Raw genomic sequence first — 15,163 nt, 5'->3', positions numbered from 1 at the left:
AGAAACAAAGTAGAATCTTGCTAAAATCTTAAGAGAAAAAGTGATTATTAAGGTGTTTGTGTGTAAATATTTGGTATTTTTGCTTATTTATGTATTAGATGTCGTCCTAATAAGGTGCAGAGCTAATTTATCTTAAGTAAAACCATTCAAATTTGGGAATTAAAAAGGCTTTAGGCTGGTATTTAGAATTTATTTTATTTTTAATTTACTTTTTATTTCAGTGTTATCAGTTTTTTTTCATTATTTTAATTTCTATTTTTTCTTTATTATTTTATTGCATTGTTTTTTATTTCATTGTATTGTGTTATATATATGCAGTATATATATATATATATATATATATATATATATATATATATATATATACACACACACACACACACACACACACACACACACACACACACACACACACACACACATATTTTTTTCTTTTCTTTAAATTCCTTTTATATTTAAATTTTGTTTTAATTAAGTAACTTTTTTACTTGGTTTTATTTTTGTTGTTTTCTTTATTTCATTTCATTCTTCATTTTATATTATCTATCCTTTTGCCTTTTCTTATATATATATATATATATATATATATATATATATATATATATATATATATATATATATATATATATATATATATATATACTTTTCTTTAATTCCTTTTATATAATTTTGTTTAGTTTATTTTTATTGTATTTTAAATTTTGCTTTATTTTTTTTGTTTTTTCTTTTCTTTTTAATTTCTGTTCCTTAATTTTTTCACTTTTATCGGTTTGTTTTTCTTTTATTGTGTTATGCTTTTTCATTCTTTTTTTTCTTCTTTTAAATTTCATTTTATATTATGTTGTTTTCATAATTTTTTATCATTCAATTTATTTTAGCTTTTCTTTTATTTTGTTTGACTCCTTTTTTGCTTTGCTTTTTGTTTCATTTTATTGTGTTGTTTTTTTTATTTCCTTTTCTTTTGTTTATTTATTTTAACTTATTTATTTATTTTGGTCATTCTTTTAGTTTTAATTAATTTAGTTTCATTTCATTTTCTTGCTTTTTTTTGTTTTCATTTTATTGTATTATATTTGTCTTTATTTTTTTCTTTTCTTTTCTTTAATTTCATTTTATGTTATTGTTTTTCTTTATTTTATTGTATTTCATTTTTAACTTTCCTTTGTTTTCTTTTATAAAATTTTGTTTTATTTTATTGCTTTTTATTTAATTTTTGTTTTATTGTATTATATTTTTAAAATATTTTTTTTGTCCTTTTATTTATTTATTTATTTTTTTTACTTTTTTTTTATTTTGTTTAATTTAATTTAATCTTGATATTTTCGATTTTTTTACACAGAAGTCTTCTTTACACAGAAGCAAATCGAAATAGGAAACTTTAATCTGACTTCATCAAGTGTTCTAATTTCTCTTCTGGAAATAAGTACACATTTAATTTTATAATTACATTATGCTCATTTGCATATTTAAACAACATTTCAGAAAAAAAAAAAGGTTTAATGTCAATGTTAGGAGCCCTTTAATATACTTAACTGTTCTATCCGTATAAAGGTTTTTACAGAGAGGTTTGTTCACATACCATTTGCAAATAAAGTTAAATAAATAAAACAATGAATTAAAAGAATACATAAAATAAAATAATATATAAAATAATAAATAAAATAAAAACATATATAATAATTTAATCAGTTTTTTATTTTTTTGTTTTTTTGATGTATGTAAAAATATTTAATATGTCAACAAACATAACTATAAATTTGAACCTGGCTTTATCCAATCTTATTTCTCTTCTGGAAATGTGTGCATATTAGTGCACATTTCATTACATAATCCCTCATTTGCATATTAAACATTTTTTTCTTAAAAAGGTCTGGTGAAATGCGCAAAAAAATAATTAGATTTCTCACTACCATGAGATTTGGGGTTAATAAATCCAGTGTAAACAAATTTCAGAGTGAGTAAATAAAGTTCTAAATAAATGAAAAAAAATGATAATAAAAAAAAAACAAATAAGTTTAAATAAAAAATATTAAACAAATAAAATAAAATAAATAAATAATTAAATAAATAAAAAGGCTCCCATAAAGAATTATATGCCGTTAATCGAAAGAACTAGCTATGAATAGACTCCCAAATACAAACTTTCATTTTAAGCATGCAGAGAATATGATAACTGTAAATATTTATTTTCTTTAATTTGCTTTTTTATTATTTTGTTTACTTTTTATTTTGTTTCATTTTTTTTCTTTTCTTTTTTATTTCTGTTCTTTAATTTTGTTTCAAAAACTATTGGATTTCTCACTACCATGAGATTTGAGGCTAATAAATCCAGTGTTAACTAATTTAAATAAACTAAATAATAATAATAATATGTAAATAAAGTCCTAAATAAAAATATATGCATTAAATAATAATAGTGATTAAAAAATAATACATTTAAAAAATAATTAAATAAATAAATAAATAAAATGATTTCATAAATGCAAATGACACAAATAAAGATTGTTGCAAATATGCAGATGTTTCGTAAGATAGTGTTTTGAGACTGGTTACATCATTCGTGGGTAGTTTCATGGTATTGGGCAGAGAAAGATCTTCACACTTTGATTGTTGCTTTTGACTGGTGGAATTTTCCAGAATGTGCATTTTAGCTCTCTTATTTTAACAGATCCATCTTTAAAGTGCACCTGAAATCAAAATAATCATATTACTTTTGTGGTAAACAATTCATCTGTATGTGTCGTTAAGAAGAAAAAAAAAGTTTGCTCTTGTAATCTTTCATTACAATCTGAAAAGTTTTCAGTTAAATTCTCAGATTACATCTCTCTGTGGTTATGTTAACCACACCCCTCCAGCTGTCAGTTTTGACAACAAACAGAAATGGTGAGCAGGAGGAATCTGTGAGGATGTAATAACTCTCCACAAACCCTTTTCCCGATATTTCTGAATTAAATGCCTTCTTTACTACATCCAATCAGCTCACAGTAGAAAAATACAAGCCACACCCACTATTTTTTCATTTAATATTCAGTTTTTCTAGGAACTGCGTCATAATATGAAAAAAAGAAAACAAAATGGTGGCAGCTTCCAGTTCATGCAGACTTTAAAGGTGTTTCAATTAGTGCTAAAAATCTATTTCTCGATGGCGAAAATCCATCTTGAATACGACTGTTGACATTTATGAAGACACTTCAGTCAGATGAGGGTTTGTTTTCCTCTCATTCTATAGTGTTTGGGTTTAGCCTGAAGAAAAAAGAGAGACTGAAGATGTTTAGAGAATAAACAGGTGTAGTGTCAGAGAATGAAGACAGAGCAGCTAAGGGACACAGAGGGATTGATGGAGCATTGCTATAAAACTGTGTGTCTGTGTGTGTGTGTGTGTGTGTGTGTGTGTGTGTTCATTGGCACAAAGTGTTGAGAGGTACAGCAGGCTCATTGGATTACACTGATTCCTTCCTGATTTCCCTGCAGGGCTCCATCCAACAGGAAAAGGCACAGCGCCGAACGCTTGGCACCCCGGTAAGACAATAATGCATCTCCATGTGTCCCGGATAAACTGAAGGAGAACAGAGGTGAAGGAGATAAATCTAAAAGTTTTGAGAGGTGAAGGTCAAGACTCATAGTAAAGACAATAAGCAGTGCTTAAAAAACTGGCCTTTTAAAGGGTACAACTGATGGACACATATAACATTAAGTAATAAATCAGAATATGAAAAAAATATATATGCGTATCCCGGACGAGCCCCCATTAAACGTTTAAATGTAGTTTTTAGGGAACTTATTTTACAAGTCCCCTAGAGTTACACAGTTGAGTTTGAACTCTTTTAATCAATTCAGCCATCTCTGAATCTAGGAGAACTTTTAGCTTAGCTTAACAGAAAATTTAGTCGTATTAGACGATCAGCATCTCTAACAAAAATGACCAAAGTATATTGATAATCATCCGTGTTTAATAACTGGACTGTTCTGTAGTTACATTGTGCATTAAGAAAGAAAATGTGAAGTTACTATTTTCTAGGCCAATATGGCTAGACTGCACTCTTATTCTTGTGTAATAAACAAGTAACTTTGCTGCTGTACCATGGTATTCCCCAGCACCTGAAAATATTCCCCAGCACCACGTCCTATATTTCCACCATCAATTAGAATCTGCTTATTAGGAAAATTATTGAAAGTCTTTGGTCATTTTTGAGTGAGATGCTAATGGTCTAATCCGATTCAATGATCTATGCTAAGATAAGCTAAAGATGCTCTGACCCGGAGATCGACTGTTTGAGTTTTAAAATGATAAAAGTCAACTGTTTAACTCATTCAGTTCAATGGATTTACACATTTTTGTAAGGTAAGTGGTTGCAAACAATTTATATGGGCGGAATTACGAAATATAATTAGTTTGCTTAAACTCAGCCTATATAAATTGTTTACAACCACTTACCTTAGAAAAAAATGTACATACAATAATTGTTTGCAGTCAAAGATATACAGAATTTAATTTATTTATGTATTAAATCAGAACTCATGGTGTTTATTTATTTATTAATTTTTAAATCTGAACTAATTTTATTTATTAATTAAAAAACAGAACTAATGGTATTAATTTATTTATTTGTTTTATTTTTTTAAAATCTGAACTAAAGGTATTTATTTTTTTAATCAAGACTAATGGTGTTTATTTATTTATTTTTTAAAATCAGAACTTATTGTATTTATTTATTTATTTATTTATCTATTTATTTACTTATCTATTTATAAAATTAGAACTAATGCTATTCATTAATTTTTTTAATCAGAACTAATTATATTTATTTATTTATTTATTTTTAAAATCAGAACTAATGGCATTTATTTATTTATTTATTTTTATTAGAATGATATTCATTTATTTTTTATTTATTTATTTATTTATCTATTTATTTACTTATCTATTTATTGAATTAGAACTAATGCTATTCATTAATTTTTTTAATCAGAACTAATTATATTTCTTTATATGTTTTTAAAATCAGAACTAATGGCATTTATTTATTTATTCATTTATTTTTATTAGAATGATATTCATTTATTTATTTATTTATTTATTTATTTATTTATTTATTTATTTATTTATTTATTTGGTTGGTTGGTTGGTTACTTACTTACTTATTTACTTACTTACTTGCTTACTTATTTTTACAAAATATTTTGCACTAAGCTAGGACAATCTCACATAGCAAGACAAATCAACAGATCACAGAATTTTTCCAGGACAGAACTTGCATGATCTTCAGCCTTTACTTAATTATAAAACAGGAAAAAAAAAAAAAAAAAAAGCCTGCTTGATGGTGTTGGCCGCCATGTGAACTGACTTCCCTTGCAGGGACAACTTTGGCATTTTTTTAAACATTAATCATACCTAATTGCCAGAACAAGCACCCTGTGAACAACCTCTCTTCCTCGGCTGAGCACAATAAGCAAAAAAAAAAAAAAAAAAAAAAAAGCTTGAATAAAATGCAGAAAAGCTAAACAAGAAAGAGCTGTAATTGCTAGAAATCCCACTGACCTGAGGCAATGGCAGCAGAGGCGCTAGAAGTGGGCAGGCTCCGCCAAGAGGGATGAGATCATTGGCTGTGGGCAGAATAAGGTCATCAGTGGGTCACGACGCAGTGCTGTGATTCGCTGAGTTGGTGGGATTGAGGTATGACGCTCTGGAAAAGCCTGCATTGTGACCCCTAAATTTTGAAAGATGCTGTTGCTGCTTCATTTGTTTCTCAATTACATTTATGTCTTTTATTACTTTTATGAAGAAAGAAAGGAAGAAACAAACAAAAATGACTGACTGAAAAAAAGAATAAACATATTAAAACAAATTAACAAATGATAGAATGAGCAAATTAATTAATTAACAAGTTCATTCATTAATGAATGAACAAATGAATGAATAAATAATTCTAAATGAATTAACAAATGATTAAGTTAACAAAAAATGAATGAACACATGAATGAATGAATGAATGAATGAATGAATGAATGAATGAATGAATGAACAAATGATTTAATAAATTAATGGATAAATTAATTAATTAATGAAAAATAATGAACGAACAAATTGAATTAATACAAATAAATGAATACATGTATTAATTAATTGAAAATGAATGAATGAATGAATGAACGAATTACAGGCCGAAGGAACAAATTAATTAAATGACTGAATAAACAAATGAATGAATGATTTAACAAACATTTAAATTAACAAAAAAATTGAATGAAATATGAACACATACATTAATTAACAAATGAATGCATGAATGAATTCATGGGTAAATAAATGATGAATGAATACATAAATTAATTATTTAACAAATGAATGAATAAATAAATGAATGAATGAATGAATGAATGAATGAATGAATGGAAATTAATAATTGAATGAACAACTGAACGAATAAACAAATTAGCAAATGAAAAAATGAATGAATGAATGAATGAAAAAAATGAATGAATGAATGAATAAATGAATGAATGAAAAAAATGAATGAATGAATGATTAAATTATTGAAAAAAGAATGAATGTATGAACAAATGAATGAATATATTAACAAACTGAAATAACAAAAATGAATGAATGAATGAATGAATGAATGAATGAATGAATTAATTAATTAATATTGAAAAAATATAAAATGAATTACAGACCAACGAAATGAATGAACAAATAAATTAATGAACAAATGAATGAATAAACAAAATTGACAAATTATTAAATTAACAACAAAATAAATGCATTACTTAACAAATATGCACATGCACTAATTAAAAATAATTAACATTAATTTACACATGCACTTAATAACAAATGAATGAATGAACATGAATGAATGAATAAAGTAACTAATGAAAAAACAAACGAAATAATAAAAAGTAAATGAACAATTAAATGAATTGTAATTTAATGTGTATATTTATATAGTAATCTATTGTGTATGGCCATACACCCAAAGCACTTTACAATCATGAGGGGGTCTCTCCACACCACCACCAGTGTGCAGCATCCACTTGGATATACACCAGCTATTGATGAAGTTGAGAAACAGTGATAGAGCTAATTCAGTGGATGGGATGATTGAGAAGCCATGATCGTAAGGGCAGATTGAGAAACTTTGGCCAAGACACAGGGGTCACACCCTTACTCTTTTACGAGAAGTGCCATGGGATTTTTAATGACCACAGAGTCAGGACCTTGATTTAACGTCTCATCCAAAAGATAGATTCAACAACTTGAATTAACAAAAATGAATGAATGAAAGAATAAATAAATGAATGAACAAATGAATGAATTAATAAACAAATGAATTAATTACAGACCGAATTAATGAATTAAGAAATGATTGAATTAACGAAGAAAATGAATGAAATAACAGATGCATTAATTAACAAACGAATGAATGAATTAATTAATAAATTATTAATAAACAAACAAATGAATTAATTACAGACCGAATGAATGAATTAAGACAATTTAATTAACAAAAAAAAAAAAAAAAAAAAAAATGACATAACAAATGCATTAATTAACAAATAAATGAATGAAAGAATGAAGAATGAATGAATGAATGAATAAATGAATGAATGAATGAATGAATGAATTAATGAATGAATGAATGAATGAATGAATTACAGACCGGATGAATGAATTAAGACATTTTTGAATTAATGAAAAAATGAATGAAATAACAAATGCATTAATTACCAAATAAATGAATGAATGAATGAATAAATGAATGACTGAATGAATAAATTATTAATGAATGAACAAATGAATGAATTACAGACCGAATGAATGAATTAAGAAATTTTTGAATTAACGAAAAAATGAATGAAATAACAAATGCATTAATTAACAAATGAAGAATTGAATGAATGAATGAATGAATGAACAAATTAATGAATTACAGACCAAATGAGTGAGTTAACAAATTACTGAATTAACAAAAAAACATGGAATAACAAATGCATTAACAAATGAACAAATGAATAAATGAATCGATTAATTAATGAACGAACAAATTAATAAACTACAAACCGAATGAATGTGTCACCAAATTACTGAATAAAAAAAAAATGTATGAAATAACAAATGCATTAATAAACAAATGAAGAAATGAATGAATGAGTGAATGAATAAATGAAGGAATAAAGGAATGAATCACAATAAGCTAAAAAAAAAGCTTGAATAAAATGCAGAAACGCTAAAAGAAAGAGCAGTAATTGCTAGAAATCCCACTGACCTGAGGCAATGGCAGCAAAGGCGTCAGAAGTAGGCGGGCTACACCAAGAGGGATGAGATCATTGGCTGTGGGCAGGATGAGGTCATTAGCATGTCACGGCGCAGCTATGTGATTTGCTGAAGTTTCAGGATCGGGAGTATGACGCTCTGGAAAAGCCTGCATGTGTGGGAAGCTCTGTGTGGATCCAGCATTTGATGCTCCTCTCTGAGCTTTTCACCCTTCCTCCCTTATTCATTAAAGGCTGAGCTGGAAGAGTTTATAATTATATGCTTGGTATGAAAATAAAGCACATATTTTTATCAGTGCAAAGTAGCATCTCATCATCGCTGTATCAGGTTGCTCCCACTAGCTTCTTCCTGTCAGCGTAAATGTTCAGCATTCTGAGCACAGGAAGGTTTCGAGTGTCTTTCTGGAGTCTTAATGCATCTTCAATGACTCTTGACCTGTGGTTTGCAAAGAAGGATAAAACATTCAAACATAATCTTTCCTCAGCTAAAATGTGTACTTTCATGCAACTTATTAGATGTTAAAGGGCACCTATGGTGAAAAATCTACTTTTCAAGCTATTTGGACAAACATATGTGTATATATAGTGTATAGACCGTCATACTGGGGTGATACAAACACACAGAGTCCTTATTTTTCAATTTAACAACATAAAAACGGTGGACCAGTTAGAGCGGTTTTCAGACCGACCGCAACTTTACATAAGAGTGCGGTCCCCCCGCCCACAGAATTGATTGACAGCTGCGCGCATTAACATGTTCCATTAGTCACGTGTATATGTCAACAAGACCAGGCAGACATACGCAAAGCAACCGGGAATAAAAGGTCTGTTCTGTTCGCTAGGATCAGCAATCATCATCAAATGTGATTAAGAGTAAGTTTCACATGTTTAAAGTGTTTTAAAACAGAGTATGTGTGTAATTAATTACAGCGTTTTACTTCAGCTTTACTTCATCAGCACACCCGCGTGTCCGAACAATTATAAAGGAAGACGCTTCAATCCCGGTTTGTGGAAGTTAAATCAGGTTTATTTTGTACATTAGCATAACAGATATCCAAACAGCACTGGAGGTTAGCCTGTATCCTGTCACATTTGAGTGCAAAAACAAAGCTAAGCTAAGCACGCTCTGTCTGTCTGCCTGCCTGTGTGTGTGTGTGTGTGTGTGTGTCAGCTGCGGTGTGTGTGTGTATCTGTGTGTGTGTGCGCACGCGCGGGAACTTTGTAACGATATTGCGTGTGACTCATCAATGCAACTTCACAATACTGATTAGTAAAGATTAGTTCTTACTGTAGTATTTCTCACAAACGCTAAGTGAGATCTTCTTCCTTTAAGTCTGTCTGTTGTCTGATGCAGCCGAGGGAGGAGATTAAAGCACGTAGAAATAGTAGGCGGGAAAGACTCGTCTTAAAGGCGCAGTACGACAAAACAACCCCCTGCTGGAAATCAGTATAAAACAGCATCTTGTAAAAGGTATAATGAAAAATCTAATGGGCGTTTTGAGCTGAAACTTTATATACACATTCTAGAGATGCAAAAGACTTATATTAAATCTGAAAAAGGGGTAACCTAGGTGCCCTTTAAACAGTATTTGAAGGAGTAGTTCATCCAAAATGGATTAATCTGACATAATGTACTATCACATGGATCCATATATCCATAAAGGTTTTTTTTTTTGTACAAGAAAAAAAGTTTAGTGTGGCTGCGTCCGAAACTGCATACTTCCATACTATATAGTACAATAAAATCAGTATGCGAGCCGAGTAGTATGTCCGAATTAACAGAATTTGAAAATCAGTATGCGAGAAGTACCCAGATGACTACTTCCAGCGAGATTATTGAGTGCGCATCCCATGCACGCTGCGCTATCCCATAATGCCTCCATGAGAGAATTCTTGAGTGGAAGTGAAGCGACGCAACTGATGCAGGTAGGTCACATGACCGTGACAAAATGGCGGATGTAGTACATCTGAAATCCATTCATGCTTTTCACATTCATACTGTATAGAATGTACTTTTCTAACGGCCGAGTAGTACATTTAAATTCAAATGCAGCACCTACTGAGTAGTAGGCTGTTTCAGACGCAGTCTGTAAGTTTTTCTTTTTTTTTAATCTTTCATTGAAAATGAAATAGCAACATATATGTTCATTTATTTGTTTTATTCCATTATTTATTTTATAATTTTCTTATAATTATTTTATAATGTCTCTTTGGTCTCATTGTCTATGTACACCTTGCTCCAAGAAGGGTTTACAGTTCTTTTTTGTCGTAAGTTAAATTCACGTTGAGTACTTCCAAGAAAACATATATAGGGTCCATTCTCTTTCGTGTAAGGATTTAGGCAGCGCAGTATGTATGTAGATTACAGTTTTTCTCCATTGATTTGACTCATTTCTTGAAACAGGAATTACGTTCTAAAAACAACATGGACAAACCTCCAAACCACATGGAGACAATTGTTCACAACAGATTTTAATTTCTCATTCATTTCATCCAATTGCAAATGTCTAAGTAGATCTTTGCAAATGATTGAGTACAGATAGCCTAAATTATGGCACAATTTCCAAGTGAATAGATCTTGTTGATCTAAACTGATTGGTAATTCTCAGTCTAATGGTTGTTCTCTCTAAAACGTGTCAGTCAATGTGTGACGTCAAACCTTGGAGGCTAAGCTTACCCTAAAATCCCATTTCTTTTTTCAGTTTTATAAACAATTGTATTCTGTTAGCAACAGTGCAGAACAGTACAGTAACCATTGCCAATGAAGGACTGGACTAAGACTGTAAGGTGGACATGAGGGATAGTTTAGTAGTCCTTTGCCATAATGACAAAACATCTAAACGTTTTGACTTGCAGTGCTTACACAATGCTAAATGGACAAAGTATTTAGGGGGCACTGGCTGTTTGAATGAGAAGGAAATTTAGTTTTGACACATGAGTGAACTGTTTTGGGAAGGTATGAGCTTTTGCAAGTGAGCTACAGTGTTGTGCTAAAATAATGAGTCAAACCAATAGAGAAAATTTGTAAAAAAAAAAAAAAAAAAAAAAAAAAAAAAAAAATATATATATATATATATATATATATATATATATATATATATATATATATATATATATATATATATATATGTGTGTATATATATATATATATATATATATATATATATATATGTATATATATATATATGTATATATATATATATATATATATATATATATATATATATATATATATATATATAAATATATCATATATATATGATTTAAAGCTTAGTCAAAACAGTTGGGTTGTTTCTTCTTTTGAAGATAGAAAAAGTAAAGAAAGTAAGAAAAATACACTTAATGACTGTAAAAGATAGTAAATAAATGAATGAATGAATTAAAAGAGAAATGAATTTACAAACAAATTAATAAATAATTACTGAACAAATAAACAAATGAATGAATGAATAAATAATGAATGTATATATGAATGAAGAATTAGAGAATGCATTCCTAAATTCATTCATTAATTAATCAACAAAATGAATGAATTAACAACTTAATAAATTACGAATTGTTGAATTAACAAACAAATAAAGGAATGAACAAATTAATTAATTAACAAACAAATTATTTAATGAATGAACAAATGAATGAATGAATGAATGAATGAATGAATGAATGAATAATTAGAGAACAACTTCAAGAATGAAAGAATGAATTGACAAAGGAATGAATGAATGAATGAATGAATGAATGAATGAATGAATGAAATAACCAATGAAAAACATATGAACGAATGAATGAACAAATGGATGAATGAATTAACAAATTCACCAATGAATTAACAAACGATGAAAGAAAAATGAATAAATGAATGAATGAATAAATAAAATAATTAACAAATAAAAGAAACAATGAATAAATTAACTAAAGAATAAATTATTGAATTAACAAATGAATGAATACATTAATTAACAAGGTAATGAATGAATGAATGAATGAATGAATGAATGAATGAATGAATGAATGAACGAACGAATGATTGAATGAATGAATGAATTAACAAAGTAAAGATTTAACAATAAATTAATTAATTAACATTTGAATTAAGTCAAAAAATCAACACATGATTTAATTAATCATTTAACAAGTTAATGAATGAATGAATGAATGAATGAATGAATGAATGAATGAATGAATAAAATAACGAATCGATTAAATTGACAAACAAATGAACAAACGTGAATATCACATCATGCAGTGATTGGAATGCTGCACCATAGTCAGTAAGAATCTTGATAGAGACACTATTGGCTTTACCAAAAAATCAATCTGAATTAAAATATGCACCTTATAACTGTTGTCTCAGAAGCCAGAAAATGATGAAGCCCTCACTTTCTGATCCTTTGCTCGCTTTGAGTGACAAGCTTAACAAATGAGCCGAGGGATGTAAAATTCACAAGTCAGGCCGCTCTCAACAGCAGATCCTTGAAACATATTGAGCTTTTTTTTCTGAGTAGCCGTGCCCTTGAGGGTCAAACAGGCCATATGCTGGAAGTCTTGGAGGTGATTTGATGAGCTTTCAGATGACCCTGGCTCAGCGGACTGTGTCATAACCAGCCCGGATAATTTCCCCATGCAGGAGTGTCAGATCAGAGCTCGCTTCAGCAAACACACAGCGAGACCCAGCACCTGGAACTGTGCGCTTATTTAGCATACAGTCAATTAATGTTGACACACTCTCTCACACACACACATACACATGGTGAAAAAGCAGATAAGATATAGATGTTGAACTTTAGTTTTTTATAGTGGAATAATATTAAATATATCAATATATATATATATATATCAATATATCAATATCAATATCAATATATATATATATATATATATATATATATATATATATATATATATATATATATATATATATATATATATATACAACAGTTCTGTCTGGTCAAATCTGATTGGCTGATAGCCGTGCGATATTCTCCAATATCAGAACTCCTACAGCCTCTTTATCCTTTGTGTATTACTCCGCCCACATACAGCCAGCAAAAAGCAGACACTGCAGATCTAAAGTTTAAAAGATGCACACTCAACTGTTTAACTGTCAGCTTATGATTTGAATCCGGAAGAAAGTAGTTCCTCATACAAAAGGGTTTTTGAGACTCTCCATGTTTGATTTTGTTTTTATATACACAAATATGCCGTCAAACTGATGTATAAATGCAATATCACACACGATATGGCTGTATATCAGCACTGGTGGGGGCACTAAGGCACTCGACCTGCGGCCTCGTGCCAACGCATACCTCCCACCAGTGCCAATATACAGCCATATCTCACTGCTACGAGTGTAATATTGCTCATATATATGTATACATATATATGTATATGTATACATATGTGTGTGTGTGTGTGTGTGTGTGTTTATTGTTCTAAATAAAGAAGTGTGTGTGATTGAGTGTGTATGGATGTTTCACAGAGATGAGTTGCAGCTGGAAGGGTGTCTGCTTTGTAAAACATGTGCTGGATAAGTTGGCAGTTCATTCCTCTGAGGCGACCCCAGATTAATAAAGGGACTAAGCCTAAAAGATGTGTGTTTAATTCTACTTAAATTTGTAAACACTAATATGTTAACTTAATTTCTTTAGGCTGTCCCAACACAAATCAACTGTGTGGAACCCAGCATATTTTTACAGTGCAATTTTTTTTTATATATGTATCCGGCTTTTTAACATTTTATTATATATATATAAATATAAATATTAAATATATAGCACATTAATTGTGTGTGGATATACACCGAAAGCGATTTACAATCAGAGGGGGAAAGCGCTCTCTCCACACCACCACCAATGTCCAGCTTCACTTGGATAATACGACGGCACCCACTGGACAGTGGCACCAGTGTGCTCACTACACCAGCTAAAGATGGACTCTGAAGACAGTGATAAATTTGCAGATGGTCCCTAACACTGCATTGCATGAATGTCTGGCGAATACCAAACCTAAAACCAACTTTACCGAGCTGATTTAGCTGTCTTTCAAAGATTTTAGTACTAACAAGTTGTTAACGTCACAAGACCTAATACTTGTACTATAACTTGTACTATACGACTTCATCACAAGGCCTACCGCACTTACGCTGCAGTTTCTCTGCCCACCGAGGAAGCCCGCGACTCCTGCTGCGGGACGAAAGTTTGACGTTTGGTTCTCCTGTGTCCCCTGTTCCTCTTGCTGTACCAATGCAGCAGCTGCTTCACGTAAAAGCTGACTAACAGGATTTGCCATTTTACCTCTGTTATACTGTATTTACACTAGTAACTCACGCTGTCCCATCCATCAAAACCGTGCTTCTACCCTCGGGCTCTGTGTGTGAAAGCACTCGACGTCACTTGAATACGCCCCTCCCACTGATTAGCATAGACTTTGCATACAGCTTTAAGTTAAAAATTAAATCGAAAATGAAAACTGAAATGAAAAAGTGTCAATAAAAGGAAAGCTTAAATTTACATTTTCATTTGAATTGTGTCACTATTATAGCGTGAACATTAATAACACGCTTTGTAAAAATTGTGTTTGCATTTTATTTTTCAGTTTGGCTTTTTATTTTAATATTGGCAGTCTTGACGTGGAAATGCAGTGAAAATGAAATGTTAAATTGGCAACTTCATTTTAATTATCAATTTGACAGGGACAGTGTTGTCAAAGAGAAAATGAAATAATTTCAGATGCAGATATTTTGCGAACAGTGTTTTAAAATGAAATTGTTAATCTGATTTTCATTTTCATTTCCAATGTTTATTTGATTTATTTAAAATTGGCAAGATTTACCTTCCATACATTAAGGGACGATGGAGGCAATTTAGCCAGGACATTGGCGTTACACCCC

The 15,163-nt window shown here is 29.9% G+C and overlaps 1 long non-coding RNA gene across 1 annotated transcript; it reads right to left on the bottom strand.

Annotated features, from left to right (window-relative positions):
- Positions 1 to 3,004: 3,004 nt before the first annotated feature.
- On the bottom strand, positions 3,005 to 13,082 carry LOC147832725 (uncharacterized). The gene is made up of 4 exons (XR_015514691.1): positions 12,610 to 13,082; positions 8,268 to 8,710; positions 5,540 to 5,708; positions 3,005 to 3,556 (listed from the first exon to the last, which is right to left on the bottom strand). It is a non-coding gene; the product is annotated as an uncharacterized LOC147832725 (long non-coding RNA).
- Between the last annotated feature and the right edge of the window lie 2,081 nt (positions 13,083 to 15,163).

This window comes from Danio rerio, chromosome 18, assembly GCF_052040795.2.
Source record: "Danio rerio strain M-AB ecotype USA chromosome 18, GRCz13ab, whole genome shotgun sequence".
NCBI lineage: Eukaryota > Metazoa > Chordata > Actinopteri > Cypriniformes > Danionidae > Danio > Danio rerio.
The sequence above is the reverse complement of the archived record's forward strand: the minus strand, read 5'-3'. Positions and strand labels throughout refer to the sequence as shown.